Source organism: Zonotrichia albicollis, chromosome Z (genome assembly GCF_047830755.1).
Source record: "Zonotrichia albicollis isolate bZonAlb1 chromosome Z, bZonAlb1.hap1, whole genome shotgun sequence".
NCBI classification, from domain to species: domain Eukaryota; kingdom Metazoa; phylum Chordata; class Aves; order Passeriformes; family Passerellidae; genus Zonotrichia; species Zonotrichia albicollis.
The window spans coordinates 5492560-5515255 of NC_133860.1; the positions used below are offsets into that span (position 1 = coordinate 5492560).

Consider the following 22696-nt stretch of genomic DNA (forward strand, 5'->3'; position numbering starts at 1 on the left):
AGTCTGTACCACTTCCACAGCTTTTGAAAAAATAAATTCTGCAGCTAGGATGGGGAGGAAACTCCCAGCCCAGTTCAAAGTAGAACTCCAGGAAACCACAGCTTGCGTTTTGTAGCTTTTGAAGTTTCCATGAAAAGGCTGAGTTCAACAAACAACCATGGAATCCCTGAGATTTGATTGACAGGTTTCAGTCAACCAGTCTGCAATACATGTGTGACAGGTTTCTGCCTTCATCATGCAGTCTTGAAAATCTGCTGATTGAAAAAGTGCAGTCTCAGCCAACACTTGGCATTTTACTAGAAACCTGATGGAAAGAAAAATAATCCATTTCCTCTGGCTTCTAGTGTCTGGCTCTTCCTTTTAACCGGCTTCTCCCCAAAGAAATCTATTTCAAATTCATTTGTTCTTGATTGGTTTTGCACTACTTTGAGAGAAAATTTCTAAAAATCCATGCACTTTTAGAGAAGGTTCCAGCAGCACAAGTTCTGGGCTTTGCTGTTTTTACCTTTTAAACCAAGAGTTACAATGTAATATAATGGGGAAAAAAATAAAAAAGTCTTGATTTTTCATGACCATCCAGCAGAGAGAATGGTATAGCAGTAATGTAGAGCAGTGCCTTCGTGTATCCAGTGCTGACTTTCAAATCTCCCTTTCCACAAGGTGGAAAGCAAGAGCACAATTAACTAATTCAGAATGCCTTCAAAGAAGGATGTTCCCATAAGATAAGCCACCACAACAGGAATTTGAGAGAAGCACAATTGGCAAGAATAAAAGCACAAAGCCTTTGCCTAACAGAGGTGAGGGTTTAAAATTAAGACACCAGACAAAAACCTCCACTGTAGAGACTGTGGGTAAGGAAAATCAGTGCTTGCATGGCTTCTAGCCCAAGATGTGGGAACAAGCTGTGACCACCCTGTGAATCCTCGAATCTTGGACAGTATAAAGGTGGTACCTCCAGAGAGACCTGGGGACCCCCACCACTGAGAAGACCAAGGGTTAAGAAGGACAGGTTGGACAACAGAGAGTCCATGTGGTGATGATATCTCCCCACTTGATGTCTCTCTCTTCCCCTTCCCCTGCCTCTCTTCTCTCATTCCTATCTCCCTAGCTTGCGTTTCCTGTTCAATAACATTTTTACTATTGCCTGTGGAAAAGGGTCATGCTTGCACCTTAATTTAGGCAGAAGCTTCTCTGAATTACCAAATCTTTACACCACACTTATCCACACAGGAGTCAGGAAAACCAGCACATCAATACCTTCATTGAAATCCAGGCGGTGCCACTGCTTCAGCCTCCCCAGTTCATTTTTCTCCCCACTTGAGTTGGGGATCTCCTTCTGCTCCCTGGCAGTTTTTGGGATGCTGGAGCTCCGAAATTTCTCTGTTTGCTGCACCACATGGGTGCACGGGGAAACAGAGCCGGCACTTGGAGACACGTCCGAAGAGAACAGAGATGTGGAAGGCAGAAGGAAGGAAGAAAAGTGGCCACCAGCTGCTGGCTGGACAGGACTGGGCTGGTGGCCAATTCTCCTCTTCTTGCTCGTCACAGGACTGGTACAGTCAGAAGCCAGAGGCCGTTTCTGCATCAATAACAAAATCATTCATTCATTAACTTATATGATCAGGATCAAACTTTGCTCCCAGTCTGGAAAAGCAGCATTTCTGAACTGGGCCAATTTGAACACACATCTTTCCACACTAAAAAGAGCATTCAAACCAGAAGTTCTGCAGGTAAATAAAGGCTCTGTCTCATTCCTACATTCCCATCTTAGCACTCAGCATGTCCTACTTCAAGACTGTAGCTAAAATTCTTTGGAAGAAAGACACTCCCTTCAGGAGCTCCATCAAAGGCTTCCCCAAATGAGAAGGTCCTGCACATCATTCAGATGACAATCTTGCACCACCAGCAAGTCTGCTAAAATTTACCATACAGTCCAGAATGTTAAAAATGCACAAAATACCTGAGCTGGTCTTACTGCAGCATCTCTCTCAGAAGGCCCTGGAGATAACGCTTGACTGGTGTTGGTGGTGTTCTGAGATGGAGCTGATTTTCTGTATGGATGGGCCAATATTTCATGTTACAAAGCCTAAGTATCAACTGTCCAAATTCGCTCCTTGCAGGGAAAACAGAGTCCTTCAGTGTCAGGACTGAAGGAAACAGCATGAAGCTGAGTTGAGGGAGCTTTAGGCAGGATATCAGGAAAACATTCATGGCCCAGAGGGTGCTTGAGCCCTGCAACAGGCTCCCCAGGCCAATGGTCACTGCAGGAGGCATCAAGAAGTCTTTGGACAACACTCTTGGGCACCTGCTGTGCTTCTCATGGTGTCCTGTGCAGGGCCAGGCACCATATTCTCACAGTCTAAGCTTCATTAACCAGGGATTTCTCTTTTTTCCTTTCTCTGAGTGACTGAACTTACCGAGAAAGTATTAACTTCAGCTTCTGTCTGTCTATTTCGGTGTAGCCAGGCCAATCAGTCTGAAGGGTTTGAAATAGATGTTCCTTCAGACTGAAGCAATTATCCTTTGCATTCCACTTGGCTACCTACAGGCAGACGTGTAGGAAAACAAATCTTTATTATGCTTGCTGCATGCAAACTAGAGAAATGTGATTGGTCCTGAACAGCTGCTTGTGAGCACTCTGTCTCAATTAATCAATGCGCACATGCCCAGGTGTAAATGAATTGAGGATCATACCTTCCTCAAGACAAATACAAAGTCACCTCCAAAAAGTAAATTGAGGTAGTAAAACCTGAAGACCACTGATATCAAAAGTGCAGGTTTAGACTTCATCCCCTGACACCTGCTCAGAGTTCCACAGAAAAGCCCATTGGGAAAGTCTCCATCAATTTGAACCCTCAAACACACTGAATAACTCATCTAAGACACCACTAACATCTGTCACAACTTTGACTTTTCTTCTTGAAAATATGATAAACATTCATAATTTGGGTCTGTGTTGATGCCTGTCTGCCCACAGCAGAAAAAGAAATGTAAAAGTAACAAAGATACCCAGAATCAGGGATTCACTTCTTCAAAGCTGAACTCAGGTTGTGTTGGAAGGGAAGCAAGGGTGTGTGTACCACATCTCAGCAAGCTCACACTGTCCATTTCAGACCTATACAAAATAAAGCCCCACTTACTCTGATGTCCACAAAAGCCTGAGCAAGGCATCTCAGGCTGCAGGGCTGCTCACACAGAACTTTCAGAATGCAAACCTGGACCCTGAGGCAGTTCACACCTCCTACAGCACACTGACACCACAGAAATCTCGTCAAACTTTGCAATGGAACAGGAAAAATGTTTCCATCCATTGCCTTCTTAGGAGCTGAGCTTTGAAAATGTATAATCAACTTGAAATCTAAATGGGCTACTTCAGCTGGGAGCGCAGAACATGGCCCTCGTTATATTGTGAATATTTTCAGGATGAAAAAGCCTGCCACTGCCCTGGGCAAACCTAGCAACAAACTTCCCAGGTTCAGGGAATGAGTTCTTAAAAGTCACTGTGGGATCAACCGAAACTGTATTGAATTTTCCTCCCTTGACTAAGTTCCAAGACACTGTTTGCCTAGCTAAAGAGGAAATGTTCCCACTTGATATATTAATGCCAGCATAATTCAGCAACACTCTAGGGGAAAAGGGAATTTTGAAAAGGGAATGAGAGAAATATTGCATCTTTCAATGCATGTGCATCCTATTGCTGGCTGTGAAAATCAAATACCAGTGGAATTTAAAGGACCACTGGAGAAGTTATTGATTAATTGAGTTCCAAGAAGAGGGAATATTTAAACCACGTGACAGCAAAGAAACCCTCTGCTCAAAGTTTGGCTACCATCTTTATCATGGAGGATGTGCCTGGAACACCCCTGGAAGAAAATCCCCACAGATCCCAGAGAAGTCAAGTACTATAGAGAGGCCACTAACTGTGTTCAAATGAAATACTGGCCTCTGCAGTTCCTGAACTCCTCTGCCCTGGAACTTCTTCCAGGAAATTTTAAGTGCAGTCATAAACCATTTCACACAATCAAGGAACCCCTGTGAAGTTACTCCTTGAAGCAGTTAAACAGTGCACAGAAAAGAAAGAGAATGGAATAAGGCATGAGGAGCAACAACATTACAAAGTGTTACTCATTGCCAGCTATTCTAGAAAAACAACAATGCCCCAAAATTTTCAAGTTTTCTTTCTTTTTGTCACATGGACCTGCAGCTTGAGACCTCTGGATGAAGTTGATGGAAAAACTTTAACAGGGAGCATTTCCAAACTTATTTGTCCAGATGCAATTTAAAGAGTAGAGGAACAAGTGACAATTAGGAAGAAAAGAAGAGTGTGGTGGTAATAATGCTGGCACAAACTCCACCATCTCACCTGCTGAAGGATCTTGGCAAGGGTGCCCTTGTCCTTTTGCATGACTCCATCTCTCTGCAAGCGAGCAAGTAACTCTGGCTTCTTGTAAGTCCTCAGAGCAAGTAAATGAATCACCCTGTCCCTGTAGGGTCGCCGATAAACAGCACTGCAAGGCTTCTGTTCATTCTCTGCAGGCTTCGTGGGCTTTGTTCTCTTCTCCTCAGGGGCGGGACATGAAGTGTGTGATTTGGCTCTTCTCACATCTGCTTGTTTTCCCAAAGGAAAGGAAAGCAGAAAAAGAAGTGTCAAATGGGAAGTTGGCAGAACGCAAAAGAGTTGATTAAAATGTCTTGGGGACAGAGCTGATTTTGAATATCCTTGTGGAATTCCTTTGAACTCACATATTCTCTGATTCTGTGAAAAAACCTAGTCCCTAACTGGTCCTGTATGGAGCATGTTGCAAAGGTACCCTGGACTCTACCAACAACCAGACCTGTCTCACCTGAGATTTTTTGTGCCAGCCTAAAGTAGATGTGGTAAAAATTCTCCAGTTGACTCTCTAATGCCAGTTCTCACACCCCAGTAACTCAATGTTAAATATTCCCTTAGGATCTATGTAGATCACCACCAAGAATCACACAAATCACTGAAATGTAAAACAGCACATCCCCAATGAGAAATTCAGAAGTCAACTTTTGTCTCTCCAAAAAGCCACCACCATGCTGCCCAAAAATGCTCTGCACTAGGCTAAGGCAGAGCAAGAGCTGCACTTGCAGCGGCAGGGATGTCCCTGCAGGCAGGTGACTGCAGCCACAGCCAGGTCAAAGCCTGTTTTGCTCAGGGCAGCTGGCTGGGCCTGGCTCAGCTCACTGCTGCAGGCAGTGCCACTGAGTGCCTGGAAGGGGAATGTGCACCTGGTGTCTGCCTGGAGCCAGGCTCCTTGGCGAAACAGCACTCAGAACAGATCAATACAAATGGCACCTCCTAAGCACATTGTGCTTTGTGGGAAATGTTGGAATCCGTGGGCAAGATGACATCAATATATTCCTTTCAATTTCCTTGAGAAGAGCCCAAGGTAGTATTGGGGCAACATTCACTTATTAATGACCAAGACAAATAATTCAATCAAGTATGGTTTCGGTCTTGAACATAGGAAATTCTCTATGCAACTTCTTCAATGTAATTTTCTTTCCATTTCCCAATTAAATTTCAATGGTTAAAGACAGTTGATAGGTCTTCCAAAACCTTAACTTCCAAGTCTGTGAATTTAAGTGCATAAGACGGTAAAAATCTTGACCTCCATGCTCCAAATTCCAACCCATCAGGCAGTACGGGAACAACATACAGGCAGGCTTTCTCAGGGGAAAACAAACCAGTGACTGAATGCAGTGACAAGTGACTGCAAGTCTGACCTGAGGCCAAACCACCTCCAGGTTGAGATCTCTGAACACAAGAGATCCCCTTTTCAATGAATATGCTGCAAAAATGAATTACCAAGTGGAAAATCTTACGGACATTGAGCAAAATATGAAAGCCAACCATACCTCCAAGTGGGTTATACAATTTGACAACCTGTGCACTTCCACTGTGCGACGCCTCGCTGGTATTTGGCTAAAATGGGAAAGAAATTTTCTGTAAAATCTTCAGCCTAATCTTCATTACTGCTGATTAACTAGGCCCTCCATTTTTAACAAGAGCTGTATTTGCAAAGGTTTGCTGTCACAGCGTCAAAAAGGGCTGCTTTGACACAGCTCTCCCTCTGAAAGCAGCCGGCTACAAAAGTGCCCTGAGAGATCCACCCTCACTTGGCCTCTAATGCAGCCAAGCCCTCCAGTAGCAAGTCATCCTTTCCCAATTGCTGGAATTTATAGGCACAAGCTTCCCTTGAAATCAAGTGCCTGAGTACAAGTGAACTGGTCAGTGCTAAGCTAAAAATCCAGAGAGGGGCACAAAGGATTTGAAAGTCAGGGCAGCACCTGACACTGGGATTTATTTGGCATTAAGGAAGTACATCCTGGAGTCAGCTCCAAGAATAACTTCAACTGCAAAAAGATGAATTTCAACTGTAACAGGCCCCAAAACCCTTTCTCTTTTCCTCAGCTCTAGATGCAATTATTTCCATAGATGTAAAATATTTTATTCTAAGTTATAGGAAATAGTTCATCCTAAGTTAGTCAGAGATTACAAAATTTGGGTGCCTGGCTGAACTCATCATTTAGTACAGATTATGACATGTCCCATTGGAACTCAAAATCACTCAGATGTCTATTGACACAAGCATATTTTTTACAAAAACAATTACTGCCATCCATCTGCCTAATTTGGAAGGCAAAATTGGCTGAAATAAAATCTTAAAAGCCATGATAAATGGACTGAAACTTGTGGACTAATTACCATGAGGAGGGAGACATCACTACACAATAGAAGATAAAATATTACTCTATGGAAGGAATTCCGCAATTAAGAAGAAATGAAAATAAATTTCTATGCTTACAAAAAGTGTATCAATAATTAGAAAAGATTTGAGATGAGGTGCATGTGGCTGCAGTTCTCCACTATGCATGACAGCTAGGAATAAATAATGGCTATTCCTAATACTTGAAAAAAATTTAGACAGTTTCCTTTACCCTTACGTGTTCAGTGAGTTCCATACAAACTGGGAACCATGAGAAATCCATGCATTTTGGCCATGAGCCATGTCCAGAGCATGAATTTCCTGAGTGTCACAGCATGGAGAATATCTGACTTTCACTGGTACCTCCTCTGTATCATCCCTGAGTGCCACTTGCAACCGTGAAATCAACCTCCCACTTCCACTGGCACCTTCTCCCTATCATTACCTGAGAACCACTTCCTGCAGACAATCTCCCACTTCCACAGACACCTCCTCTGTGTCATCCGTGTGAGTCGCTTCCCCCCGGGCAGCTGCCTCAAAGGGGCCCTTGGAGCACCAGTGGGGCCCCAGCCCTGCCCAACAGCTCCCGCGGGCTCAGCAGCACCTGACACCAACATCATGGCCAAGCCCCCACCCGCTGCCAACCCACAGAGCCCCACACCTGCCCCTCACCTCTTGCTCCTGGCACCTCTGGCTCACCCTGACGCTCATGGCAGTGCCGGTGGGGACCCTGTGGGACGCAGTGCGGATTGGGGCCCTGCGGAACTCACTGGATCCTGCCCAGGCCCGCAGCTCCGCCATCCCACTCTGCCTCGGCTGCTCCAGCTCCCACACAGACACTGATCCTGCTGAATAATCTGCAAATGCAGAATACTACTTAGGAAAATGTGTTCCTGGATGCTTGTCCTTTGTGGCTTCCAAGGCTCATCAACAAGAAGGGAGATGATTGCCATGAAACAAGAACTAGCCAACAAGCTGGAAGCGATGGCCAGGCCTTGGAAAGGCAGGCGACTTCTTGGCTGAATTGCCTTGTTGAGGTGGAAGGCTTGACAGGCTTCAGTGACCTCAGACACAGGGCAGGTTAGCAAGGCCTGGGAAGAGGGATGCACCACTCATGGTGGACACAAAGAAAGTAGAATTTATGGACATAAGGACATTTGGCAGAACCCCCGAAAGAAGGAATTATCTGATAAAGGCAATGCAGCAACTGTGCTGAATCAGCTCTGTCAGGGAAAAAAGGCCGTTCCAGCTTTTTACGCAAGGAACCTCACTGTGAATAAGGGGAGATTGGGCATGCAGACTAATGAGCATAAGAAGGGAGAGGGTCATTACCAAACAGCAGAAAGTATACTCATTTTGGAGAGAATTAGGGAAACTTAGAGTCAATGAACACTAATTCCTTTCTTTGCTCAAATGTATAAACACTGAAATGTTCTGGTTGTTGCGCTGTTGCCTTTGTGAATTTGTCCCTGAGCCACCCTTCCTGCACAGAACTGTAAATCATTACCTCCACGCCGTGGGTGGATTGGGCTCTTGAACAACGGGTGCTGCAACCAGCCAAGTTGGAAAAACACTCGCTGTGGCTCTGACACCCCCGCTCTCGCTGCAGCCGCCAAAGGCTCTGAGCGGTCCTGCCCTGTGCCGGTGACAATGGCCACGTGTCCTTGGAAACGGGGGGTTCCATGTGCCAGGCTGGCCGGGATGTCACTGAGGAGCAGGACACGACACAGTCCGGGCAGAGGGATTTCACAATGGGCACAGGTAGGGAATGCCCTGCCCTGTCCCATCACTGACTCTGCTCATTTCCAAGTGAGGAAAGGGGCACCCCACCAACCCCAGTAGCGGCAGCTGTGCAAAGCAGGGCTAATGAAGTGTTTCTGAACAAAAGTGCTGCACTTGGCTCTCTCTGAGGCAAAGGAGCAGCTCAACACCTCTAACCAGGTCACCAAGGCGCAGCCCTGACAGCTCTGGGCCATCCTGTCATGGGCCCGTCAGTCTGTGAGGCTTCCAGCACGTACACGATCACTCAAATGTCATCTCTTTGTCACAACCCCCTGACCTTCCTCATCCCAGTCTCCTCAAGGGAAACAAGCCAGCAGCATGCCCAGGCCCCCAGGTGCTCTGCAGGAGGAGCACACATGGAAAGGCCAGGGAGGAGCATGAACACAATTCCAGGCTGACAGTTGTGCTGACTGCAGGTGGCCATTGAAATTACTGACACATCTGGAGAAATGTTTTATACTCAGCTTCTGATCATTTGACTTACATTTTCCCCTTATCCAAACTTACTCCTGATCTCAGTCAGCTGGCAACACAGAATCCATAACAGGGAGAGGGAATAAAACATGCCATTGAGAATGGCTTGAATATTAGCATGCAAAGCTCATTTTCCATGTCACAAAATATTTTCTTTGTCTTCAAGACCATATCCACGTGTGCCCATGTTTGGTTTCCTGGCTGCCACAGTCAAAGGGGCAGTGTAGTTTTGGAGACAGAAAGGAAAAGAACAGTGTCCCTTTTTGGGAATGACTGGATTGTGATTGTTATGGATCCCCACTTGTGGACTGTTGGAAAAACTTCTGTATGAACCTTGAAGGGAATCTCATGAGGTGTTACCCTCCGGGAAGTCCAACAGCCTTTCCATAGCTTAAAAAGACATTGATGACAACCCCGGTTCTGGAGTTACCAGATTTGACTGATCCCTTTGCACTATTCATACATGAGTGCCTTTGCCTTGTACAATAAATCCATATTTATCTCAAAGACTGGGAATGCAGGAAAGAACCCTTTGGAAAAGAGCATATTTCCTAAAAGAACATCTAAACATTGTCTCCAAGGGATGAAGAGTGCCCTTGAGAGCAGGAGCCAGCACAGTCCTGGTTGATAGAATAGACTTGAAAACACATGGGAAGAAATGTGTCTGTTTATGTGTGCTGCACATGGTAATGTCTGGTGTAGAGCAAAAAGGAGCTCACTGGTTTTCCTAAAGTAACAGGGGGTACTCCTGGAACAAAAGATATGGTGCTAAAGACAGCTACTGCCTTGAACCCTGCTGTGTTCCTCAATCCTTCTGTAAGGAATCAGCATCTCCAATCAAACAGGGACAGCTTTGGGAGCATCAAGTTTCCTGCTAAAGTAGCAATAATGCACTGCAAAGCTCAACAGTTCACACAAGCCCAGGAGACTGATGAGCAGACAAAACTGCTGGAGAGGAGGCAGAACAAAGCATCTTGCTGGCAATTCTTTCCAAAGTTGGGAACCTTTCCAAATCACACACAGAACACTATGATGAAAACATTCCGCAAAATCCTTAAATGTCTAATTTGGTCCTGAAGGGTGGTAGGTATCAAGAAATCAACAAGTTAGGGTGCCTCAAGCAATAATGAGCCAAACTGCAGAAGACAAACATAAAGAAACCCATTGGGGTATTGAAGGTACAGTAGACAGTTTGCTAAGGCAGCTACTTAGTGTTAGGTTGACAGGGACTGTGACAACTGAAATTTAAAATCTGCTTACAGATCAATGCACAGTTTTACAAAAGACTGCCTTTTTGGATCCCAAACCAGGGAAGTAGTACCAGATATTAATGACAAGGACATTTTTCTGAGTTAAGAAGAAGTAAATATAAATACTTATTGGGTTTAATGGACACATTTTCTGCATGGCCAGAGGCTTTTCCTTGTCACACCAACAAAGTCAGAGAAATACTTCCAGTTAAAAATAAAAAATACTACTAAGAGTAAGGATTCCTTCTGGTATGCCAGCAGATAGTGATTCTCATTTCATAGCTGACACTGTACAAAATTTATTTAAAAAGTCCCAGTTAACTGAAACTTATTTAGCCCATGGAGATCTTACCCTAGCAGCAAGATTGAAAGAGCAAATCAGAGCCTACAAAGACAAATGAGTAACATTTTCCAGGAAACCTCACTAAAGTGGCCAAAAGTGCTTTCCCTGCCACTGTTGAGAATCAGAACTCCAGTGGCTTTTAAAGAAAAGTCATGCCACATGAAATGCTCTATGGAAGACAATACCAAATTATAATCCTTTCTAGAGAAAGTTATGTGATAGGAAATAAGCATTTAGGTCCCTTTTTACCTTCTTTGCAAAAAGTACTCTCATCTCTGCAGAAATTTTGGGTATGAGCATCCCTGAGAACTTTGGATGCTCAGGTATATTCTAATCAACCTGGGGACTGTGTCTTATGTCATAAAGCACAGTAACAAGCCACTTAAAGAAAAGTAGAAAGGACCATTTCAAGTACTCCTAAACACTTCCTTTCCAGAAGTAAAAGGAGATGGGACCAGTGCATTCATACATCTTCCCCAAAGGGCAGCCTGCCCCAACACACAAGAAACTGGAAGGGAAAATAGAGTCAGCCGGGAATATGAAGATTAGACTTGTAAAAGCATGGAAATATAACTTCTTTATGCAGTGTAAAATTAGTTAGAAGAAATTCCATAAAAAGCGAGATAGGTCATGAAGGGGTAAGTATGAAAAATCCTCACTCTCAGCCCACCCTCACCACCAGCATTCCTGCATGCTCTGTCAACCAGCAGCAGCCACCAGGCCAAGGGGAGGCTCCCCAGCACAATTCACCCCATGTCCCCCACAGCAGCGTTCCTGGGGCTGCTGCGCTGCAGAGCTGCAGCAGCAACCCCTGACCCAGGCAAAAATGGACCCAAATTTCAGGGCTTAAGAGGTGACATTTTAATGAACTTCCCTTGAAGGAGAACAGAAGGGCAACGATGGCTCAGGTGTTCAATCAGAAAACACTCGAAAATCTCTCACGTAGGGAATTAACATCATTGCATGGAGACAATTGAGAATTTGTAGAATCCTCTCTAAGGAAGAAAGGGGCATTCAAAGGCCCCGGTGATTGTTCCCAAACATTTTCCTGCCTCAGACAATTTCATATTCTTCCCCAAAAGAAGGTTAAGGTTTTTCTGGTAACAAGTCTACCGTTTAAGCTAAAAAATAAATGGCAGAAAACTTAGGAAAAGGTCTTTATTCCAAGTTCCCAGAGATCTGTAAAAGAATCAAGATCTGTGTCTCTCTAGAAAGGCTGGTTGAGACAGACTGGTTTAAATATGCAAAGAAATGGACAGCATTTCCACAGGGCCACTTGAACGCAATTTCTCTTTAAAACCCATTGAAGTACCTTGACTCCAACACCACTCTACGTATTTTACAAAACTCTTGCAAAGATCTGGATATATTCCTTGGCTCACTGACAAGGGAAGGCCATGACTTAAAATCTGTTTTGAGAGCTGCTTCAGATGACAGCTGAGAGCAGCTCATGTGCACTCCTCTGTAACCCTCCAAAACAAAGGGATTTGCTGACAGACTTGTCCAAACTTCAATGTCTTTCACCACTTAGGCAAAGATTTTGCATAAACAAGAAAAAGGTCAAAAAAAACACCCCAAAACTTATAAAGAATTTCCATCAGCCAAAATCGATTCTTAAAATGTGCATAACTTCATAGTACAGGTAGTGGGCTTCCACCCTCTACTGATAAATTTATCTCAGTGGACAAACTTAAGACTTGAAGAACAGAATTGACAGAAGAAATCCACTCCAGATATCATAGAAGCAACAATGAGAGAAGGACTTATAAACAGTGAGAGTTCTTTATTGTTAACATTCAACACTATCATCTTTCAACTTCTTAAACTAACTAAACTTCTTTGAACTAATCCAAGATTTTAAGAAATATTCTACGGCTCAGTGCTAACATAACCTACTGTTCAATACTAACTTAAAAAATCCTAAAACCTAATCTTCTAGTTGAAATAAAAAATCTGGGGTCTGCAGATGTCACCAGGCTGAAGCAGATGTCTGGTGCCAGGACTCCACTCACTGCTGGTCATATTCAGAAATGCGCCTCTGAATATGGGCCAGCTTTTTGTGGAGGTACTGGCACCTGCTCTTCATTTCAGAGTAGCTGGGGCTACCCTGTGAAGGAGAAAGCAAAATTAGGGCATGCAAACTCTTCTGCAGAGTCTACACTCTCATGTCCTTTGCTTTAAAAAAGCCTTGAGGCAGACTCAGCAGTTACCATGGCCCTGCAGCTCTGGTGTCTCACGTACCTGTTGTAGCTGCTGATAATCTGCTAGGATTTGATGATGCAGCCTCTACAAGAAAATAAACATGAGGAATGTTTCTTCACCAGCATAAAATGCAAACTTTGGTAAAACACTAAAAGTTCACTCAGTCTAACTCCAGACATTTTCTTCTCTGTCAGCCACCACTCTTCTGGGACATTTGCAAGAACAAATCTCCCTCAACCAGCACCACCCAAGATCTGCAATTAAGCCTCTCAATAGCCAACAGAAGGAGCCCATGCTCTAAGACTCTGCTTGGGACACCTCTTCCCTTTCTGTTTCATCATAGACAGCTCAAACGGGGGCTTTTGGGCAGGGCCTTGCAAAAATCAGAACCAGCCCAAGCAGTGTCTGAGCATATATGCCAATTCTGCAGGTTCCCATTGTTTCACTGAGCAGTTCCAGGGAATCAAAAACACTGCCGTGATGATGAACCAGTCTTCATGGTTTTATCCTTCTTTACCTGATAGGCTTCAGAGCCTGGAGTCAGAGACTTCCATTGCTCCTGAAACTGTCTGAATTTCTTTGTGGTCCTGTCAATCACAGAGTGTAAATTCCGGTATTCCTCATACTCTGCATGGAAGTCATCCTTGTAGCGCTGGCGTTGCTCCAAGGAGACAATGGCTACGTATTTTCTAATGGGAAAAAATGAGACCATTTTTCTATGCGTGAACTCTAAGAGAACATTCCAGTATGTTTCTAGTCCAAAAAATACATGTGTAATATTACACCAAGCACAGGGTAATGCCAAACACAGACACCCAAGCTTTGAGTCTGATGCTCTGGGACTGACAGTTTCTACTTTCAAGCTCATGTGCTTCAAGGGAATGCAGTCAGGTAACTCTAGGAATCAGTCACATTTCTATGACACTTAGTTACTAATAGTTTACATTGTGGAGGTTTTCTTCATTAGTAAGTGAAGCACACTTAGAAAACATTTCCTTTAATTTCAAATGTCAAAGGACAAACAAACCCAGCAGCCTCAGGAAGAGGAGATACATTACTAAATTATTATCTCTTCTCTGTAGGAAAAGCTTAAATTAATTACATTTACTTGTGACAATACATCTCTAAAACATATTTGTCAGGGAATGCATTTATGGAGTTGAGTGCACAGAGTTGGACTTTTGAGCTACATTCTTTACTGTCTAACACCAAAGCAGTGTTAATGATAATATTTGATTCTTCTAGTGGACAGCAGTTGCATCACTGACCATGGAACTGAGGTATTTGTAACACAGCCACAAAAACAATCTCTATATCAGTCTGAAACTACAGCTACTACCCAAACAGCATCTGCTCCTAAAGAGGGCAAATTCATTAATGCCTAAAGACACTGATGGGAGTCAAATATTCTTCAATCCCTTCTCCCTCACATCAACAGGCGTGACGTTTATCAAACTCAAGATACAAATCCAATTGAAATGGCAATGAGAAGAATTGATCCCACTTCCCAACACTCTCACACCAATACTTCTTCTCCTCTGGGCCTGAAGATCTTGTTCTTTTTGGAGCACAGAAACACCTTTCACATGGGAATATATAATTCAAATCATCCAGAGATTAATATTTACAAGCAGTAAATCCTCAACAGGATGAAGTTCAATCCCAGGACAGACAGCAGTTTGTGCCAAGCATGCATCCCAGATACACCTGACTAGTGTGCAGGAGGAGTTTGAAAAGAAAACTCCAGATGCCTTGCTACATTTTGGGAGGCACTGGCGCAATGTGAGCCAGGGCCCTGCCGTGCCCGCTCCAAAGGCCGCAGCTGCCCCAGAGCCCCAGAGCTGCAGGAGGCCTGACTGCCCTTGACAACATCCCTGCTCTCACACAAGCTGGCAGCAATTTCCAGTGTTTCACCACACACACACTTCTCCCTCCCCTCCTGCACTGCAAATTCAATGTAGGGATGCAGCACCACTGCTGCAGCTGAGCCTGTGCAACTGCACTGCAGGAAGGGAGAGTCCGTCTGGGCCTAACCCACCTCCGTGTTCATCTCTGCTCTGAGCTTTCCAGGCCCAAATAAATCTGCTCAAACTCATCCTTTCACCACAGGAAAGAGCTGGACACTGCACCCCACTGAAAGCTGCAAGAGTTAACGGCTACTTTGCTCACCTCAAGTAGTCTGGTTGGTCGCTTATTGCAGAGCATGTGGAGGTAATGGAAGTCTCTTTTCTTGCTCCTGCAGAGAAGCAGAATTTTGACATCCGTCATCAGGAGGTCTTCAAAAGTTCAAAAGAACCCCATTGGATAGTCTTGAAAAAGTCCTTCAGTGTTCTTCTCATAGCAAATTACTCAGAAGCATTAACAACTTTTAACAATAGGGCACATAAGACCTTCTCCAAAGTAGCCCTGCCTGGGAGGTAGATAGAAGGAATGGCCACTGTATTCTACAGGTTGTGCATTCCCACAGTGTTAGCCCCAGCTCAGCTTTTCCTATTTGAAGGCATGAGGCGGCATCTGCACAGCCATCTGCACAGCCATGCAGAAAATTATGCAGCTTCAAAAGACAACAGCTTGAGAGAAATCAACGTCGAGGTTCCAACAAAAAAGAAAGAAGAGAGCTGAAGTTCTTTTACTGCCATGTTTCTATCCCCACTTCCCTGCTGCTTCCAGAGGCCCACAGTTCCGATGAGAGCCTGCACTCATGTCAGCAGGAAAGCCAATTCCATTCTATAGGGCTTACTGGCACTAAGACTCCAATATCCTGCAGTCAAAACTCAGTGCTTCTCATTAATGTGGCAGGTTGGGGCAGGAAACAGCTCTGCATTTGTGACTTGCCCTTTGCCTCTTGGGAAGCATTGCACACATAACCTTGAAGCCCTCTTTCCAAAGAAATGTTCAAGAATTACCATGATAATAAAGAGAACTGCCATAAGGAAAAGTCAGCTGAAACAGGAAGGAATACTCAGGAGCTTGGAAATCTCTCTCGGCTTTCTATTTCAAGTTTTGTGTCAAGCATAAAATTCCCACATATTCCTTTCCATTCCTTATCAGCTTCCACTGCCGTTGTTTACATAAAGTAATTTTGCTAAAACTCAGCCATTCTTGACAATTTCTAAGCTACCTGAGCTTCAATTCTTGAGGAAAGAGCTGTTGTGTGATCGTCCACTTGCTTTTGTTGATTTCCTTTGTATAGCAGAAGTATAAAAAGAAGTGGAAAAGTGGTAATACAACTGGACAGAAATACCAATAGTCATAGTATGTTCAATAAAACTTGGAAGAACAGCTTTGCTGTGAGCTTTTCATTTCCAAAAGTGCATTTCCTCTCATGGCTCAGTCCATATGAAAGCATCCTAAGCCCCCACTTGAAACACAGCACATATTTTTCCTTCATAGCTGGGCAGAGTTTGGGAACTGGTTCTTCAAGAAAGCTGCTCATGTGTTTATAGATTCAAGCAGAAATCCTTCCAAAGGCATTCCAAAGTTTGTAGGCACCGTGTGTATGTCCAGAAGAAATGTGGAAAGGCCATCTCAAAGCACCTGTTTCTACAAGCACACCACCACTCGCAAGAGGCATCTGCACACTCCAAACCTGCCTCCAGGCTGAACCCAACTTGGAATTTGCAAGGTCAAACTCCAAAGGAGGCAATCCCCAGATTTAACAAAGCAACTGAACTCTGCCCTGCTGGGTGTGTCCCTGTCATCAGAAATCAAGCATTCTTTATGTGTTTCTGTTTAGCTTTTCAATGTTGTTTTCAGTCTGTACCACTTCCACAGCTTTTGAAAAAATAAATTCTGCAGCTAGGATGGGGAGGAAACTCCCAGCCCAGTTCAAAGTAGAACTCCAGGAAACCACAGCTTGCGTTTTGTAGCTTTTGAAGTTTCCATGAAAAGGCTGAGTTCAACAAACAACCATGGAATCCCTGAGATTTGATTGACAGGTTTCAGTCAACTAGTCTGCAATACATGTGTGACAGGTTTCTGCCTTCATCATGCAGTCTTGAAAATCTGCTGATTGAAAAAGTGCAGTCTCAGCCAACACTTGGCATTTTACTAGAAACCTGATGGAAAGAAAAATAATCCATTTCCTCTGGCTTCTAGTGTCTGGCTCTTCCTTTTAACCGGCTTCTCCCCAAAGAAATCTATTTCAAATTCATTTGTTCTTGATTGGTTTTGCACTACTTTGAGAGAAAATTTCTAAAAATCCATGCACTTTTAGAGAAGGTTCCAGCAGCACAAGTTCTGGGCTTTGCTGTTTTTACCTTTTAAACCAAGAGTTACAATGTAATATAATGGGGAAAAAAATAAAAAAGTCTTGATTTTTCATGACCATCCAGCAGAGAGAATGGTATAGCAGTAATGTAGAGCAGTGCCTTCGTGTATCCAGTGCTGACTTTCAAATCTCCCTTTCCACAAGGTGGAAAGCAAGAGCACAATTAACTAATTCAGAATGCCTTCAAAGAAGGATGTTCCCATAAGATAAGCCACCACAACAGGAATTTGAGAGAAGCACAATTGGCAAGAATAAAAGCACAAAGCCTTTGCCTAACAGAGGTGAGGGTTTAAAATTAAGACACCAGACAAAAACCTCCACTGTAGAGACTGTGGGTAAGGAAAATCAGTGCTTGCATGGCTTCTAGCCCAAGATGTGGGAACAAGCTGTGACCACCCTGTGAATCCTCGAATCTTGGACAGTATAAAGGTGGTACCTCCAGAGAGACCTGGGGACCCCCACCACTGAGAAGACCAAGGGTTAAGAAGGACAGGTTGGACAACAGAGAGTCCATGTGGTGATGATATCTCCCCACTTGATGTCTCTCTCTTCCCCTTCCCCTGCCTCTCTTCTCTCATTCCTATCTCCCTAGCTTGCGTTTCCTGTTCAATAACATTTTTACTATTGCCTGTGGAAAAGGGTCATGCTTGCACCTTAATTTAGGCAGAAGCTTCTCTGAATTACCAAATCTTTACACCACACTTATCCACACAGGAGTCAGGAAAACCAGCACATCAATACCTTCATCGAAATCCAGGCGGTGCCACTGCTTCAGCCTCCCCAGTTCATTTTTCTCCCCACTTGAGTTGGGGATCTCCTTCTGCTCCCTGGCAGTTTTTGGGATGCTGGAGCTCCGAAATTTCTCTGTTTGCTGCACCACATGGGTGCACGGGGAAACAGAGCCGGCACTTGGAGACATGTCCGAAGAGAACAGAGATGTGGAAGGCAGAAGGAAGGAAGAAAAGTGGCCACCAGCTGCTGGCTGGACAGGACTGGGCTGGTGGCCAATTCTCCTCTTCTTGCTCGTCACAGGACTGGTACAGTCAGAAGCCAGAGGCCGTTTCTGCATCAATAACAAAATCATTCATTCATTAACTTATATGATCAGGATCAAACTTTGCTCCCAGTCTGGAAAAGCAGCATTTCTGAACTGGGCCAATTTGAACACACATCTTTCCACACTAAAAAGAGCATTCAAACCAGAAGTTCTGCAGGTAAATAAAGGCTCTGTCTCATTCCTACATTCCCATCTTAGCACTCAGCATGTCCTACTTCAAGACTGTAGCTAAAATTCTTTGGAAGAAAGACACTCCCTTCAGGAGCTCCATCAAAGGCTTCCCCAAATGAGAAGGTCCTGCACATCATTCAGATGACAATCTTGCACCACCAGCAAGTCTGCTAAAATTTACCATACAGTCCAGAATGTTAAAAATGCACAAAATACCTGAGCTGGTCTTACTGCAGCATCTCTCTCAGAAGGCCCTGGAGATAACGCTTGACTGGTGTTGGTGGTGTTCTGAGATGGAGCTGATTTTCTGTATGGATGGGCCAATATTTCATGTTACAAAGCCTAAGTATCAACTGTCCAAATTCGCTCCTTGCAGGGAAAACAGAGTCCTTCAGTGTCAGGACTGAAGGAAACAGCATGAAGCTGAGTTGAGGGAGCTTTAGGCAGGATATCAGGAAAACATTCATGGCCCAGAGGGTGCTTGAGCCCTGCAACAGGCTCCCCAGGCCAATGGTCACTGCAGGAGGCATCAAGAAGTCTTTGGACAACACTCTTGGGCACCTGCTGTGCTTCTCATGGTGTCCTGTGCAGGGCCAGGCACCATATTCTCACAGTCTAAGCTTCATTAACCAGGGATTTCTCTTTTTTCCTTTCTCTGAGTGACTGAACTTACCGAGAAAGTATTAACTTCAGCTTCTGTCTGTCTATTTCGGTGTAGCCAGGCCAATCAGTCTGAAGGGTTTGAAATAGATGTTCCTTCAGACTGAAGCAATTATCCTTTGCATTCCACTTGGCTACCTACAGGCAGACGTGTAGGAAAACAAATCTTTATTATGCTTGCTGCATGCAAACTAGAGAAATGTGACTGGTCCTGAACAGCTGCTTGTGAGCACTCTGTCTCAATTAATCAATGCGCACATGCCCAGGTGTAAATGAATTGAGGATCATACCTTCCTCAAGACAAATACAAAGTCACCTCCAAAAAGTAAATTGAGGTAGTAAAACCTGAAGACCACTGATATCAAAAGTGCAGGTTTAGACTTCATCCCCTGACACCTGCTCAGAGTTCCACAGAAAAGCCCATTGGGAAAGTCTCCATCAATTTGAACCCTCAAACACACTGAATAACTCATCTAAGACACCACTAACATCTGTCACAACTTTGACTTTTCTTCTTGAAAATATGATAAACATTCATAATTTGGGTCTGTGTTGATGCCTGTCTGCCCACAGCAGAAAAAGAAATGTAAAAGTAACAAAGATACCCAGAATCAGGGATTCACTTCTTCAAAGCTGAACTCAGGTTGTGTTGGAAGGGAAGCAAGGGTGTGTGTACCACATCTCAGCAAGCTCACACTGTCCATTTCAGACCTATACAAAATAAAGCCCCACTTACTCTGATGTCCACAAAAGCCTGAGCAAGGCATCTCAGGCTGCAGGGCTGCTCACACAGAACTTTCAGAATGCAAACCTGGACCCTGAGGCAGTTCACACCTCCTACAGCACACTGACACCACAGAAATCTCGTCAAACTTTGCAATGGAACAGGAAAAATGTTTCCATCCATTGCCTTCTTAGGAGCTGAGCTTTGAAAATGTATAATCAACTTGAAATCTAAATGGGCTACTTCAGCTGGGAGCGCAGAACATGGCCCTCGTTATATTGTGAATATTTTCAGGATGAAAAAGCCTGCCACTGCCCTGGGCAAACCTAGCAACAAACTTCCCAGGTTCAGGGAATGAGTTCTTAAAAGTCACTGTGGGATCAACCGAAACTGTATTGAATTTTCCTCCCTTGACTAAGTTCCAAGACACTGTTTGCCTAGCTAAAGAGGAAATGTTCCCACTTGATATATTAATGCCAGCATAATTCAGCAACACTCTAGGGGAAAAGGGAATTTTGAAAAGGGAATGAGAGAAATATTGCATCTTTCAATGCATGTGCATCCTATTGCTGGCTGTGAAAATCAAATACCAGTGGAATTTAAAGGACCACTGGAGAAGTTATTGATTAATTGAGTTCCAAGAAGAGGGAATATTTAAACCACGTGACAGCAAAGAAACCCTCTGCTCAAAGTTTGGCTACCATCTTTATCATGGAGGATGTGCCTGGAACACCCCTGGAAGAAAATCCCCACAGATCCCAGAGAAGTCAAGTACTATAGAGAGGCCACTAACTGTGTTCAAATGAAATACTGGCCTCTGCAGTTCCTGAACTCCTCTGCCCTGGAACTTCTTCCAGGAAATTTTAAGTGCAGTCATAAACCATTTCACACAATCAAGGAACCCCTGTGAAGTTACTCCTTGAAGCAGTTAAACAGTGCACAGAAAAGAAAGAGAATGGAATAAGGCATGAGGAGCAACAACATTACAAAGTGTTACTCATTGCCAGCTATTCTAGAAAAACAACAATGCCCCAAAATTTTCAAGTTTTCTTTCTTTTTGTCACATGGACCTGCAGCTTGAGACCTCTGGATGAAGTTGATGGAAAAACTTTAACAGGGAGCATTTCCAAACTTATTTGTCCAGATGCAATTTAAAGAGTAGAGGAACAAGTGACAATTAGGAAGAAAAGAAGAGTGTGGTGGTAATAATGCTGGCACAAACTCCACCATCTCACCTGCTGAAGGATCTTGGCAAGGGTGCCCTTGTCCTTTTGCATGACTCCATCTCTCTGCAAGCGAGCAAGTAACTCTGGCTTCTTGTAAGTCCTCAGAGCAAGTAAATGAATCACCCTGTCCCTGTAGGGTCGCCGATAAACAGCACTGCAAGGCTTCTGTTCATTCTCTGCAGGCTTCGTGGGCTTTGTTCTCTTCTCCTCAGGGGCGGGACATGAAGTGTGTGATTTGGCTCTTCTCACATCTGCTTGTTTTCCCAAAGGAAAGGAAAGCAGAAAAAGAAGTGTCAAATGGGAAGTTGGCAGAACGCAAAAGAGTTGATTAAAATGTCTTGGGGACAGAGCTGATTTTGAATATCCTTGTGGAATTCCTTTGAACTCACATATTCTCTGATTCTGTGAAAAAACCTAGTCCCTAACTGGTCCTGTATGGAGCATGTTGCAAAGGTACCCTGGACTCTACCAACAACCAGACCTGTCTCACCTGAGATTTTTTGTGCCAGCCTAAAGTAGATGTGGTAAAAATTCTCCAGTTGACTCTCTAATGCCAGTTCTCACACCCCAGTAACTCAATGTTAAATATTCCCTTAGGATCTATGTAGATCACCACCAAGAATCACACAAATCACTGAAATGTAAAACAGCACATCCCCAATGAGAAATTCAGAAGTCAACTTTTGTCTCTCCAAAAAGCCACCACCATGCTGCCCAAAAATGCTCTGCACTAGGCTAAGGCAGAGCAAGAGCTGCACTTGCAGCGGCAGGGATGTCCCTGCAGGCAGGTGACTGCAGCCACAGCCAGGTCAAAGCCTGTTTTGCTCAGGGCAGCTGGCTGGGCCTGGCTCAGCTCACTGCTGCAGGCAGTGCCACTGAGTGCCTGGAAGGGGAATGTGCACCTGGTGTCTGCCTGGAGCCAGGCTCCTTGGCGAAACAGCACTCAGAACAGATCAATACAAATGGCACCTCCTAAGCACATTGTGCTTTGTGGGAAATGTTGGAATCCGTGGGCAAGATGACATCAATATATTCCTTTCAATTTCCTTGAGAAGAGCCCAAGGTAGTATTGGGGCAACATTCACTTATTAATGACCAAGACAAATAATTCAATCAAGTATGGTTTCGGTCTTGAACATAGGAAATTCTCTATGCAACTTCTTCAATGTAATTTTCTTTCCATTTCCCAATTAAATTTCAATGGTTAAAGACAGTTGATAGGTCTTCCAAAACCTTAACTTCCAAGTCTGTGAATTTAAGTGCATAAGACGGTAAAAATCTTGACCTCCATGCTCCAAATTCCAACCCATCAGGCAGTACGGGAACAACATACAGGCAGGCTTTCTCAGGGGAAAACAAACCAGTGACTGAATGCAGTGACAAGTGACTGCAAGTCTGACCTGAGGCCAAACCACCTCCAGGTTGAGATCTCTGAACACAAGAGATCCCCTTTTCAATGAATATGCTGCAAAAATGAATTACCAAGTGGAAAATCTTACGGACATTGAGCAAAATATGAAAGCCAACCATACCTCCAAGTGGGTTATACAATTTGACAACCTGTGCACTTCCACTGTGCGACGCCTCGCTGGTATTTGGCTAAAATGGGAAAGAAATTTTCTGTAAAATCTTCAGCCTAATCTTCATTACTGCTGATTAACTAGGCCCTCCATTTTTAACAAGAGCTGTATTTGCAAAGGTTTGCTGTCACAGCGTCAAAAAGGGCTGCTTTGACACAGCTCTCCCTCTGAAAGCAGCCGGCTACAAAAGTGCCCTGAGAGATCCACCCTCACTTGGCCT

General features: G+C 44.1%; 2 long non-coding RNA genes across 2 annotated transcripts; both read right to left on the bottom strand.

Moving 5' to 3' along the window:
- Nucleotides 1-1275: 1275 nt before the first annotated feature.
- Nucleotides 1276-5074, bottom strand: LOC141727108 (uncharacterized). Its single transcript, XR_012578157.1, has 3 exons — nt 4364-5074; nt 2418-2542; nt 1276-1579 (listed from the first exon to the last, which is right to left on the bottom strand). It is a non-coding gene; the product is annotated as an uncharacterized LOC141727108 (long non-coding RNA).
- A 9622-nt stretch (nt 5075-14696) lies between these two features.
- Nucleotides 14697-21615, bottom strand: LOC141727100 (uncharacterized). Its single transcript, XR_012578148.1, has 4 exons — nt 20906-21615; nt 18960-19084; nt 17800-18121; nt 14697-15024 (listed from the first exon to the last, which is right to left on the bottom strand). It is a non-coding gene; the product is annotated as an uncharacterized LOC141727100 (long non-coding RNA).
- Between the last annotated feature and the right edge of the window lie 1081 nt (nt 21616-22696).